We start from the raw sequence: 15,055 nt of genomic DNA, 5'->3' as shown, positions 1-15,055 counted from the left end.
CTATAGTGTCGTACCCAAGGCTGGAATTTGCCTTGTCACGCTGCCACTTCTCACTCTGTGTCAATTCGCTGTATGAGACACCGCAATTGCTCGCTATTCCGCCGCCCATAGCTGGCACCTATACTCTTATGACGGCAGCCTCCACGTCGATGATGACCTCCGACCTCATATCCGACGAAACTGCTCAGATTTGTGAACTTGTAGAACATTTTTCGGACATTTTATTTTTTGCAGAATTGCATCACCCATGGTCAAGCACTTGCCGTAATGCACAGCATAGACACTGGCGATGTCGATCTTATCCTTCGCCGACCATGTCGCATCGGTCTCCTGAGGTACAGGTCGTCAAGCTCGTGCTACGAGAGAATAGCAGATATTAGTGAGGCTGTCATGCCACCAGAAGAAAAAAAAAAAAAGGGGGGGGGGGGGGGGTCGAATATGGGCTTCTACCGCACAATGAGAGTTTAAGGTTGCCTGATTTAATCACTGGCGAGTCAGCGCAACTGTCTTATTCGAGATCCTTTTCCCAAGCGAATCACTCAAGAAGAGCTGAGCACCAGGTCAAGAAAAGTCTTGTCATCATAGAAAAACCAGGGAGTACGTTTTCCAATGGGTGAGAGTTTCCTCGACGTTATGTCTCTGCCCCAGGCCTAGCTCATGTAATGCGCTAAGACGGACGCAGAGAAAGCACAGAAGTATACCCGCATTTCTTCAGAGTTATTTTGAATTGTAATTTTACGCAACTGCGCACGCAGCGAAATATCTGGCAATTCAACGACGTGCAGCACCGCATAAAGAGGGCGAAACTGCTATGAGCCCAATAATTTCAGAACACTGTTATGCCCAACAGACTGCATTTTTCCAGTAAATAAACGCACGCAGGCTACAAAATGCGAGACGATATAACACACGGTTGTCAAGAGACAAATTTGGAAGCCGCTTAAAGCAAGCAGATTTCCCGCTTCATATTGAGCTCTTCTTACAGCGTTGTTATGCTTCTTGGAGTTTTTCCTTCTGTGCCCTCACAATGCGCGTCCGTCTCACCGACCGCCTTCCCCCCGGGAACACGGACTCAATTCCGCTTCGCCTTCCATTCGGGTCAATTTTATGTCGCTTTACATTTCCACTCTCGATTTCTAAACAGCCCGACTTCAGCGAGGAATTCGTCGTTCTTCGAAAGCATTTTGGTTGACTTCGTGTTCCATTTGGGCAGAAAAATCAGAGAGCTGCAAAAAAAAAAAAAAGAAAAAATGCTGCCTGATGCTGGGCTGTGATGTTCTTGGTCTTCATCCGGTTCCACGCTGGGCCCGCTAGATTGGCAACGTCAAGCGGATCTGTTTCCGCCCCTTTAGAAAGCAGGTACAAGCCAGAGAATAAACGAGGACAGGACGCCCGCAAACCTCAACGTCTGTTGTGCATGTTGTTATAATGGGATCTTGCGGCGTCTGCATCGCATGCGCGTCCGGCATCCGGAGACAGATCTCATTTTCCCGACTGAAAAGCGTGAACAACCCAGCCGCCGCCACCGCTGCTGCTTTCTCGTGACTGTCGACAGCCGGAGACATTGTTACGGGCGTTACGGGCCCGATACAAGAGAAGCAAAGATTTTGTGAAATTCCTGTATTTATCTTTGGGAAAACATTCGCAATTTGTGTGCATGCCTTTACAGAGGACCTTTACGTGCCGCCGAATTTCCTTCATTCTACCCCCAGAGCTTTGAGTGAGAGGTCTTCAGGGACTTGCAGGGTTCATTTCACATGTTTCTCGAGGGCAAACTGACTTGTTTTTTTCTTGTTGGACATGCGTCCGGGTGTCTCAAAGTCGAAAGTTCAGAGCAGCTTAGGGCAAGAGGGGATACAGTTGGCGGGTTTCATATATGAATAAAGATGAAATTTGTTTCCCAATCCTTCAAAATATCTACTTCTAATACATATTTTCACATACCGTGGCCTCACGCGAGGTTGTGGCCGTTGAATAAAAACAGTTTAAGTACAATGCAGACATCTACGAACGGTGCTTCTTCGAACTGAATCGGATATGCATAGCCTAGTTTTGCTCCTTAATCGAATACGGACGATTTAGGTATAACGAGAATCTAAGACAAATCGAATAGTTACAACCCAGTCGAACCGGAATTTCTGCTTTTACGTATGTTCACTGCTCGTGTGAATGGTCCCACGAAATTAGCAATCAAGCGAAACGGGGGGACAGCTAGCGGGAGCATTGCGGCATGGAGTGTCTTTTAGCTATGATAGTTGTTAAAGATGCGAGAGTGATATCAGGATTTGCAAATGGAGCCGAATATATCGAACTTAGCAGCATATTATGTGCATTTGAAAATTACTTTCTACATTTGTTGATAGAAGAAAGTAAATTAATGCCACATCTCGTTAAATTAGAAATACTAGCGTTGCGAATAGGTTCTCGCCTGCAAAAGAGGAACAAAGGCGGCGGTTACTGAACCATCATGTGCCCTACCGTATTTTATCATCTCGGAGGGAATATATGTTCACTTTAAACTCTGAGACGCGAATGCACGGCGTCGCGCCGCCGAAGCCTCTATTCCTTGTGTACCGATGGAATAGCACCTCTTCGGTCAGTGTGGTTCTTGCTCTCGGGACAGTCATGTAAGAAAAACACAATAAACTTTATTTAAACCACTAGTAAATATCTATATATATTAAAAAACTTGACAGCACAATTTTCGGATGATATTTTATATGATCTATCTATTCATCCGACGACACGAATTGATGATTGTTTGATTCGCTGCTGCAAAGTTTCGGCTACTGGCACGCCTTTAGTTAAATTGGTAACTTTCTCTTTCTTTTTCGAGCATTTCGGCGTTATGAAGCGGAAGAGTGGTGAACGAGGCTCTGGCGGTACGCCTATTCTGGAGACCATAACTTAGGTCACAGACGTATTAGATGTGATTTTCAGTTGCTAAATTTTGAAGACTATTCGCAACTCGTGACACAGGATTGTTGCAGGCTTGTCAAATGACAAAATCACCCAAGAAAACGACTGAAAATACATTTGACGGTGTTTAGCTAATGATAAAAGAATGCTTGCGCCCATGATATATCCGTTCCTTTACTCATCGATTTATTTTATAACCTAGACTTTATAACTCATCTCAGCGGCGGAAAATAAACCGATGGTTGTGACTTATTTTTTTCACAATCAGATAATTGTAATTTTTATGCTCATACGCGCTCAGCAAATTAATATTTTTTTTTTAATGAAGGTGTCCGGAGAGCAGTGCACGCAAGTTCCATCTGGGAGTCCTTTTAGGCATCGCAAACACTTGGGTCTCCTGCAGCATCCTCACTCGGATGATGTTTAGAGTTCTGCAGCGTGGTCTCGCATACATAGCACCACCATATTTTACTTCTTCAGAGCTTCCAGAAGAAGAATGTGAATGAAGAGGACAGGAAGCGGAGGTCATCGCGGTCTGTTTGCTCCAGACGCCTCTGTTTGCATTGCAGTATACGATTCGGAAGGGGACCAAAGGTCGTGCAGACAAACGCGGGCACGGAAATATGCACACACTTTTCTGAAAGAGCCATTTTTTGCCGAAGCACGTCTCGCCCAATTGAACGACGCGAGAGATGAACAATATCGAAATAAACTTAGCTAGGGCGTAAAGACACTTGAAAGAGACATTTTAGCTAAGACGGAGGACATGAAAGCGTTTCATTCTATATTTTTTGTTACCTTGCTTAAAACTGACGTCATCGTAGCTAAACGCAGGATCCGGCCAGAAAATGCAGACAAAGCGAACTAATGGTATACTACGAAGAAAATGAGTTTGAGGACCTAAATATTTGGAACCATCTGCCAACACATTAAAACACAAGTTGGTGACTTTTTCTTTGATTGAATGCTGACAGCTTGTAGATCAAGAGGGTTTGTGCGACCGGCATATAAATCGCCGGACAGCCAGAAGAGCTTATTTAAGCGGCCTCTTTACGAAATAAATAAAGTTAATCGATGTGTTTCAGGAGAAATGATTTTAGGACATTTCGGCTTGCTTAAAGGACTGCAGGACCCAATTCCTGTGTTATAAACCGACCTGCAGATGTTGATAAATATATAAATACAGCGCTTTCGCTATATGGCGCCCTTTGCTCTCTGATGCAGCTCTTGGCCGCGCTACTGCTGCACGTGAGGTAATAAGTAAGCATTATATATCTTTTTGCCAATGCAGGATTTACGAAAGGTGTTGCCACCCACAGTCAGTGTATCAAAGAAAATCGCGCTTCACTTCTTTTTCTTCCACAATTTGAGCAGCGCGAACATTGCACTAAGATAGAAAAATAGAGGTGAGAAAAAAAAAATAAACAGGTACAATATTGATGCCGGTATGGTGAAATTCAATGACTGAATTCATTCTAAATTTCATTAGAAAGCCTTTAAAGGAATCACTTTGTAACCAATTTCTTATCATGTTTATTTCTCCATGAATAGAACAAAAGTATTTGTCACACCAGAAAATCACTGCAAAAGTAAAAACAAAAAATAAACAAAAACGTCTATAGCCACCTGGATCTTAATTGGAGAAGACCACCCAAGGCATGGAACGAATGTTTATAGTTTGATGAGAAGAGAAAAAGTTCAATTTTTAGAAAGCCTTAGAATATTTCGGTCTGCTGATACGCAAACAAAAGAGGATATTTTTTTTTTTTTTTTGCCACCATCCTTCCCCGTAGTGGTGTAGTGGTTGGGAAACTCGTGGCCAAGGATGTGGCATTGAACTCGGACTTCGACGGCCACTTTTCGGCGGAGGCGAAGAAATAGGTGCCCGTGTGCTGTGCGATGTCAGTGGAGGTTAAAGAATGACCGAATTTTCCGGAACCCTCCTCTACGGCATCTCTCAAAACCTGAGTCGGTTTGAGACGTTAAACGCAATAAATCAAACCACCTTTCTTCAAAGATGGCTGGTTTCGAACTCGGAAAGTCGATGAGATGAGCGCCGCAGCAGCGCGGTTTCAAAGAATTCGATCGATAGAATTAAGACTGCTTAGGTGTGAGAATGCGAAATAATGAACACGACTGCAAAGAGCACAGGAGCCTCTTCACAATGCACCCTGCCGCGCCAGCACGGCCGGCATTTTCATATGCTTCTGCAGACACTCACACGCTGGAATCCCTTCATAAAGCTCGTTCGTTGGCGCATAACACTCAAGTCACCTCTTGAGAGGTACTTTAAAAAAGGACTTCAGCGGTTGTTGTCGCGTTGCCGAAGGAATCAAGGCTTACTCTAACAACGCACACGTTTCTTCAAAGCACCGCAAATGTCGACATGGCTTTGCAGCTGCAGGAGACGCGTCACCGCATTCGGAAGAAGCTCCCCGTCCCGCAGAGAACTTTGGGAAGACGCCCACCCACGCCTATGTTGGCCACGGTGCGGATGTGGACAGCCCGCTCTCCATATGTGTATTGATGCATGAATGCGAGGAGGAACACACAAACACACTCTACAGAGTGTCCCTGGCGCAAGCGCTGGACGATGAGTTTCAACACTTCTCCCCTCGCACGCCACCAACGGGTCTTTCGGTCAATGAGGCAGGTAAAGCTTTCGCTTCAGAACATTACAGCATACAGGCAACAATCGATAACGTTTAGCTCGATAAGAACAGAAATGATCATTACCACGGTGTCTCTATTTTTCCTATCCTTGCCGGAGAATGGCGGCAATGCACCTTCGGAGAAGCTAGTTCTTTAAAACCGTTGCCGTTTCTCCGATTTTCATATATGACACTAAACTTTAAGCGGTAGTTTGCCTTCTCTTGAGACACTTATACTTCATGCGTGAGTGATACGTTATTTAGTAAAAATAACGTTCATTGCACTTACGCAATTCATGGTTCTCTTCACGGCGATTGTCACTTCAAGTACGGTTAGATTTCGCATAGCAGGAGAAATGGCTGTTTTATTTTAGTTTTCAGGTAATAATGAATCCATAGCATATACGGCCAGCCCACGACCTGTCGTCAGTTAGCTCGTGACGACAGGCGCATGTTTCATTCTACTGCACTTTCATTACCCGCACAAATATTTGAGCCATCGACTGGAACGCTGGAGCGGCAGCAAGGATACCGTTTATGACTACGGAGTACCGGATAGTAACTTAACGTCATCAAAAGAATGTTCGCACTTTGTAGAAATGGTAGTAGTAGTAGTAGTAGTAGTAGTAGTAGTAGTAGTAGTAGTGTTAGTAGTAGTAGTAGTAGTAGTAGTAGTAGTAGTAGTAGTAGTAGTAGTAGTAGTGTTAGTAGTAGTAGTAGTAGTAGTAGTAGTAGTAGTAGTAGTAGTAGTAGTAGTAGTAGTAGTAGTAGTAGTAGTAGTAGTAGTAGTAGTAGTATAGAACATTTATTTGGGAAAATGGGTTATGGTTTAAGGATAGGGTTAGTCGGGACTTCTGTCCGGGACTCAGTTGTCTCTAGCCGCTGCCCGAGCTTTCAAAAGCAAGGTCCTTTTGTTCCGCAAGGTCGGAGCTGGACAGGGACACCTCCTAATCTGCCCAGGTTGGGCTTTCTTTACGAGGTATGGCTTGGGTTTGTTGGTAAGCACATGACATGTGGTAACGGCCTGCTTTCTGGCCGAAAAACGCAAGTTCAGCATACAGCTCTGGCAAATGGTTAGGTATGGTCTTTCAGCGCAAAATTTGTTGCATGTTTCAGGGAATAAAGATGGTTTGGTTTAGTTTAATGGATGTAATGTCCCAAAGCGACTCAGGGTATGAGAGACGCCGTAGCGGAGGGCTGCGAAAATTTCGACCATCCGTGGTTCTTTCACGTGTACTCATATCACGCTGCACACGGGTGTCTTTATTTTCGCCTGCATAGAAAAGCGGCCGACGTTGCCGGCATTCAAGCGCGCACCCTTGGGAACAGGAGTCGAGCGCCTTAACCACAGCACCATCGCGGCGGTGGAGATTATAAAGAGTTTTAACGCTCTGTGGTAAATAATAGCGTCGCTTGCTATCTAGAGTATCACGTACACATATGTCTCAAGTTCAATTCGTTCTTTTTTATCGGTAGTAAATATCGGCATGCTTTTCCTGTTCCACGTTATTTAGGAGTGTTTGCTATAACTGGCACATAGCAAGTAAAAAAAAGGGGAAGGGAGGGGGTAGGAAGGTGCCTCATTTCTCCTGAATAATACGGCATGAATAATTGAGCACAGCCGATTTCTGCCAGGCCAACAACCTCACAGTCGCTCGAATGGCCCGAGCGGAGCGATAAAATTCAACTGTTCGACCGGGTTACATCTGCAGAAATATGACTTGGCCTAACACCTGGCCGTTGGTGTTCTCGCGGTCTTCTCGCTACGGACGCGTGCATGTTGGGCTTCAGGCCTCAATGTAATACAAGCAGTGCATAAATTCATATAAGCGTCTTGCGGTGGTGTTTTTTCCGCGGATTGCATTTAATGGCAGAGCGGGAGGTCATTCTCCTCCATCGGGTTAACCCTGCGCTCCACGCTAAAGATTATATCCCAGAAAAGGAAGCGCCCAAGGATGGAGGGCATGCGCGGAAGAGCGTTGCACGCGGAGAAAAATGACTAGCGCAGGAATAAAGAGTGCATTTCAAATACTGCCCCACAAGCTTTGAAAAAGCGACTGCGCAGCGCGGCCGATGGCGGCTGCCGAGTATATGGCTACTCGGCCCTTAAGCAGAGGTTATGGCCCTTCGGCGAGACGACCAACGAGGCTAGCCAAAGGGAGAAAACGACGAAGCGCAGTTCGTACGACCCCCGAGAGATGTCGTCCGTTCATGAACTATGCATGCCGAAATCTGCAAACGACGTCCAGCGCGCCTTCTACAGGCAGAGACGGAAACCAGGTCTCCCTTTTCCTGCCCCATGCAGGCCACTTCTCGGCGTCTATGGGCGGTCTTTAATGTTTCTTTATACCCCAGAATGAGCGCGTTCGGACTATAAACGCGATCGTTATTTTTATTTTTCTCACGCACTCATTCCTGCTTCGTTGCTGACGTGCGAGCTCGTGGGCACGAACGCATGAGCATGGAGGTGGAATACTAGCACAGCCATCGAGCAAAGTGTTTGTATATAATTAAGGACAAATTCGCATTCTAGACGTCTGCTAATTGAATTCTTACCCATTTCAGCAGCCGGACTGCTGGCTTCCTTTAGTTTTATAGTTACACCGAGACAGGAAGCGATGCCGTATTTTGACTAGGCTGCGCCTGATTGCATTTTGCCCTGGGAGTAAGAAACCAAACTACCAGAAGACAGCTGCAGCGCCAAATAACGGCAAAAGTTAAAGCAGGCAGCAAAAGAAGTGACGGATAGAATTCAAGGTCAGTCCAGGTTTAAGTAACATAGCATGAAGGCGGGGGGGGGGGGGGGGGGGGGGTCTTTGTTGTCAGCTTTGCGTCACTTGTGCAATATAGGCCGTGTATAACAGCATGTCACCTCGTTCTGGGTGTTTTGCCATCCTATGCGCTGCGCATATGATACGCTGCAGAATACCAGGGCACGGAATGTAATCCCGCCCACGTAGAGCGCGAAAATCGATGAAGGAAACGCAGGAAAGCATGCGCATTGTGATGCTGCTGCCCGCATTAAGTAAACTCAGGCAGTCGACAATAATTGCGAGCTCACAACTAGTGCCTTCATCGTAGCCCATGCTTAGTTAGTGGATGTTTATCGGCGCATGCCATTAAGTGAGACTACGTCATTTTGACCTGCTCACGTCGAGTCCCCTTTATCTGAAAATGAGAGCTGCATAGCCCGGGCTACCTCCCAGCAGTGATCAAAGCATGCTTTTTCCTGGCTTATGCAGATAAGCGAAATGAACCTAGAAAAGTAAAGTCAGATCAAGCGTGCGTTCGATTAGGGGCTCTAATCGCGTGGAACTAGGAGAAAAGATCGCGGGACACACGAGATGGCACATGTACGAGCAATTCAAGATCTTTTTAAAGGCTGCAACTAAAGTGTGTTTTATGTTCGTCTAGAAGGCATCCTCTTTTTTTGTCTCTTTGATGATAAAAGTTGTGTTGTCGGGACATTCCAAAATGACTATTCTCCGACCGGGTGATGGACGCCCGGCAGAGTGTTCACCCGAGTCCGAACGGGAACGCTGGATGTGGAAGGATCGCGAATTCGTCTTCACCGACTTCCACACGAATGTTTCGCCTGAAATACTGTTATGATGATGATGGTGATGATGGGGGTGGTGTCGGCGACCCATATCTATCAAAACGTTGTAGCTTTGAGGTCCATATGAGGACGTCAAGATATTCTTGGAAAGGGATCGCAGTAATTGCCCATGAATTCACCTTGGTCCTGGATTTGAGCCTAGGGCCACAACCTATTTTGAGTGATGTTCTGCTGAGCTAGCGAGCAAGCCAATTTCGATTCGCCACTTGTCCTGCAAAATTCGTCCTGAAACTTGAAAAGTAACTAAGTTGCCGCGTAGCCTTCAGTTCATGATCTCTCAGAGATAGCAGCAACAATGCTGACCGAAGAAACATTCCTCCTACTCAAACTGAGCAGTAGAGCTGGATGCTCGTAAGGAAAGAGCTTCGAAGAAAATAAATGATGCTCTTCGCCGACGAGTGCGCATTTCAGGCACAAAGCTCACAGGCCATGCTGACTCGTGTGGAACCATGTTGGTATGGACGCGAAGTTTTCAGCATGCGATACAGCAAAAAGCGCATTTCTCATAAAAAAACATTGTGCATCCGCCACCACATGGTCATCACCAAGTACGGTTTTAGTGAATATTTTATGTTAAGCATAGCTAATTCGTTTTTATGTTGCCCTCCCGACTAGACATAATAATTCTCACGAAAGCAGCTGGAGAAGGAGTTTCACTAAATCGGTGTGTTGGCAGCAGCTGGTTATGAAATCGTTTTATAGTGTTTTATTTTTCCTCAAAATTACATTTACGGGCTTTGAAAAGAGCCCCTAGCGGAAGAGAATTTGCTTTCGACCGCTTCAAGTCATTTAATACATATTACCTAATAAAACAAACTCTGTTTATCTTCCTCACAATTTAAAGGCACCTAGTGCCTTTCTTAAAGAGCACAATGTCGTGGCAGCACAAAGCATTGGGCCAATGTTGTAAGTACGATGGCAGACAGTGGCCCCACAGTGGGCCAGCCTAACCAGCATGCTCCCAACATAGGACATGCCAGTTAACACCATGTCCAACAATGGCCCAGGCAAGCCAATGCTCTCCCAGTGTTGGCACTGCCAATAGCCAGCACTGGCTAGCTTGGGCCAAGATGTACAGTGAGTTCCCGATATTGGCGCTGCCGTACATATAGAATGTCTATATTGGACCGAGATTGCCATTGTTTCTCCAATATGGTCGCACCGGGTTTTAAAACTGGCTATAATGGGCCAAGTTGTCCTGCGTTCCTCCGTCGTTGGGTTTTCCGTTTTTTAAAACTGGCTACAATGGACAAAGTTGTCCTGTGTTGTTCCAGCATTGGAGGTTCCGGTTTTTAAACATGGCTACAATGGACAATGTTATCCTCTGTTCTTCCAGTATTGGATGTTCAGTTTTTTAAAGCTGGCTACAATGGACCAAGTTGTCCTATGTTCCGCCGTCGTTGGCCATTCTTTTTTAAAACTGGCTACAATGGACCATGCTGTCCTGTGTTCTTCCGGCGTTGCCCGTTCAGTTTTTAAAACTGGCTACAATGGAACAAGGTGTCCTGTGTTCTTCCGACGTTGACAGTCCCGTTTTTTTTTTAAACTGGCTGTAATGGACCAATTTGTCTTGTGTTTTTCCAATATTAGCTATCCCTGTATGAAAACTGCCCACGACGGACCACTTTGCACCCTGATCTCCCGATTGTCATTGCCATCCTAAAAACGCAGCTTTAATGGGCTACCGAGTGAATATTTTCCGTTGACCATTCAATCAAAACAAATTCTACATTTTTATGGTTGAATACACGTGCGCTGGACGCCAAACCGCGGCATTTAATTCCGACAACATTTCAGCCGATCGTTCGGACCTCACAGAGTACCACGTACGGGACGACAATTACTATAACGCATTCAAGCACGTACCGCTGCAGCTGTCTGGATTCGTCTGTTCGGTGCGCTCATATGCGGCGCATTTTTGGGGGTCAGCTAAATGTGTTTACGGTTTTAGGCTATTGGCATGCATGCAGATTTTGTCGCAGGCGCATACGTTTGTCGCACAATTATATTTGATGATAGCACGACCGTGCGACCACATATGTATACCCCAGGCCGGCTAGCACTCACGACCAATATGCCTGTATTGGACGCCAATTACATCCCTGCATCTACTTAACCTCTAGTACAAATCCAGTTGTCAGTGAGAACGCGCATACAAAACGAAACCGTGTCGCCATAGCATGATCATGTGACATTAAATTAGTGATTAGAAGGTAGCGTTTTCATTGCCGAAAAGGGAAACGTTGCCTCAAGTTGAAGGAACAAATGACCATTTTCTCAGCGATGTTTTTGTTCTAGTGCTTTTGTATTATCCATAAGGAACTACGCGCAGCATCGTCTGTTTACCTGGAGAAAGGACCGAATATGATGTGTGTACTTTCTGGACGCAATCACTGGCAATCACTTTCATGAAAATGAAAAGCCGAAAGACTCGCGAGGTTACCATTTTAGTTTTGGGCATTCACACGGTGGTAAAAAAATGACAGTTTTTCGCGCAGACTGCGAGCATGAAGGCCCCGGTACATTTATATGGCGCACAACATATATATCGGCAATAAACAACAAAAATAGTTTGTTCCGCCTATTAGTTTAGAGTTTGACCATTCCAGCCGCGCTAGGCGGTGGCAAAGGAATAAAAAAACTGTACAGGAATGAAAATAATGTGCGCTGTCGAGTCATTCGAAAAAACGAATGCAGCCCAGAAACATTGTTTTAATGAGGCAGTTTTCCATGCCCTTTCCAATTCTTTCATTCTACTAAAATGATTTGGAATACGTTGCTTGCTCATTGAACGTTATCGTCTTTTTGTGCAATCCGCGTTAAGGTGAAGGTGATTGCGAAAAACGTCTGTGTGTTGCCTGATGCCACGCGCATCAGAACCTCGACGCGCACAAAATTGACTCTGAATCATTCATTGCTGTGTCTGTCATCGTCGATTCGCGAAGTCGAGACAAAACAATACCGAAGAAATATTGTTATAGCTGGAGAATGATGAGGACGAAGTGGCGCGCTCGTTTGTGGAAGATTAAGAAAAAGAAGTGCGTCGAACGGGGGCCCTCGTAGCCTGGCTCCTTGGCTGTTCCTCAATGTATATATATTTAATCATCTTTTGTAAATATATTTCTCCCTGTTACAAAATTATATGCCAAAATTTAAAAACCTTGAACAATTCACAAATTCCGTAGAATCTTCAGAACTGCGCGGTGCGCTATAATTGGACAAAGGCTTTATCGAAGTGGCTATAATTACTTGCGCTACAAAATTATGCAAGGTGTTTTTTAATGGTTTTGAAAGCTGAGGTAGTGTAGAATGGGTGGAAAAAGTTTGAACAATCTTAAAACTGTTTTTTTTTCCTAAAAATTTTCAATATTCGCTGTTTTCTGTAAATTAGCGCGATCGTATCTTTGTATTCAAATGTCATAAAAATATGAGTTTTAGCTGTTTGCGGATAATTATGCTGAGAACATATTGTGGAATTATTGCTGCTCTACCATGAACCTTTTCTGAAATAAAGGCCTGCAAATTACGAAATTTTCATTTCCTGGGCCGATGTTGAGAATTTTTATAAAAACATCTACTCATACCTGAAAAGCGAACAACTGAATACAAATAAAAACTATATATTTAGTCAGATAATTTTCAGCTAGATAACTTGAACATAATTTGATTAATCTATAACCAAAGTTGGCCAGAATAGAAGAGAAGCTCGGAATTCCGCCTCTTCGACATTATTAATCAGTCATCACGCAACAATATATAATATTTTGAAGTAAATATAAAAGGTCGAACGACCATCCTTTGTTCGATCATAGGTGGCGAACGGGAGGGGAAAGATGACGCGCGCATTTGTCGATGCGCCAACTGTATGGATTTACGCAAGAATGTGGATGGTAGATGGGGAGGCTTTCTATTTTTTTTTAGAAAATGTTATGTACGTGGTTGGCTTGAAGAAACAATGCGTTTGCGAACACACAAAACAAAACTATTTTTTAGAACTCGACTCGAGCGGTGCGCGCTTGCGGCCGCTCATCGGCACGGTCCGAAGTCACGGCTGGCCGGTGCAAGCAGAAGAGGGCTGGGAGGAACGGAATGTTGAGAGGGTCGTTGGTCCTTCGTTCCCACGCGCAGCCCATGCGAACACAACAACGCGGCGGGAATCGCGCACTGGTTGAGCGGTTCGCTGTTGCCCCTCGCCTACGCGTCTACGTGCAAGACACAACAGAAAGCATCCCCAGCTGCGCTGCTGTGCGGCCTCCTCCCGAAGCGTTCATTTCAGAGCTTGTTGAAGACGCTACAAGACTTGTGACAGCTTCTTAAACCTTTCTTTAATTTCTTCCCTCATTAATTTTCCTTTTCATTGCGCTGTGCATAATTTTCTCTTGCGCCTATACATGTCCATGTGCTCCGGTTTGTGCTTGCTACATATCAGTGAATAGCTGAGCTGTGATATGTCGCCGGAGTACGGATTACAGCAATGACGGAATACCATCGGCATTATCGGACTCAGTGAACGCCGTCATCTTAGACCGTGAGTATATATCTTTGCAGCATGCCATTGCTTCATAATTGGTTCTATATAATCTCCCGCCAGTCCCAAATGTTCTCTTTCCGTATTCTCCTCGAAACAACTGCGCGAAGCATGACTTCAAGAACTAAGCGAATTTTCGTCCGGGTTACATGCAACCAAGTGCGTGGACTTGGCTGTCTCAGCCGTATTGCTGTGGAGGCGATCAAAATGCAACAGGGCACATGCTATGCAATGTATGTGCGTCTTTCATCCTAATAAACCCAAGGCAGCTGAAACTAATCTGGAACTCATCAGTATACTGTTTCTCATTGACCATGAATTTCGGTACATGAATTCTGGAATTTTCTACATCTTCCTAAAATAATGCACGCGATTTTATATGCCTCGTAATAGTGTTGTAAATTTTGTTTCCTCATTGTTTTTGTGCAGGTGCCTTTTGCGAAAAAGTTGGGGTGGACGATTTTGAGGCACACGCATTTATTCGCAGGTGGCTGCCTGGTTCCTGTGACAGGGGGCGTGGAAGAAAAAGGCGTTTTGCTGAAACCTCCCCTGGCGAACCAGGCATGCCACCTGTGAATGCAATTGCAGGGTCAGCCCCCTCACTACGCCTATGAGTGTGCCCTCCAGCTCCCTGGCCCCTTCCACTTCCCGAGAGCCCGCCCTGCCCTGACCAACCCTGCCACTGCCCTGCTAACTGCGGCTGTGTGTGCCCTCAGCGCTGGCTAGTAACAACTGCCGTCTATAGTAACAATTGCAATAAATATTATCTATTTGTGAACCATGCCCTTGTTTTGTGAATATCTACTGGTTGCTCATGAGCGACAATTTGGATTATTATGGCCATTCCTATTTGAAAGGCCATTATTGTCCCAGCAAGTTCGATGTGCTGTCACGAATATGGCTAGAATGAAAAAGGCTGCATTTTATGGCCTGCACAGGCAGTGCCACAAAATGTGTAATCTTGACATCATCAATGGTACATGAATGGAGTAGCCGACGTACCCATAAACCATTCGATTAATATTGGTATCGACAATATGCGGCATGAATGGAGCAGCCAGTGCACCTGCAATGGCTAACCATTGGTATGATATTGGCATTGACAATGGGCCATCAATGGAATAGCTGGTATTAAACAAATATTGGTAATACAATGATGGTATAATGCTGGACAGTATTGGCAAGAATCATGGTGCATGAATGGAAAGTCTAATATTGTGCCTACATTGGTGGCTCCAGCTTGGTTAAACACTGGACCAATCTTGGAACGAAAGATGGGCCAAGAATGGAGAATGTAGTAAAATGCCCAAATGCCAATATCAGTCCAATATTGATGCC

This window comes from Amblyomma maculatum, chromosome 2, assembly GCF_055883805.1.
Source record: "Amblyomma maculatum isolate TAMU_Amacu chromosome 2, ASM5588380v1, whole genome shotgun sequence".
Lineage (NCBI taxonomy): Eukaryota > Metazoa > Arthropoda > Arachnida > Ixodida > Ixodidae > Amblyomma > Amblyomma maculatum.
This window is presented reverse-complemented; position numbering follows the sequence as displayed.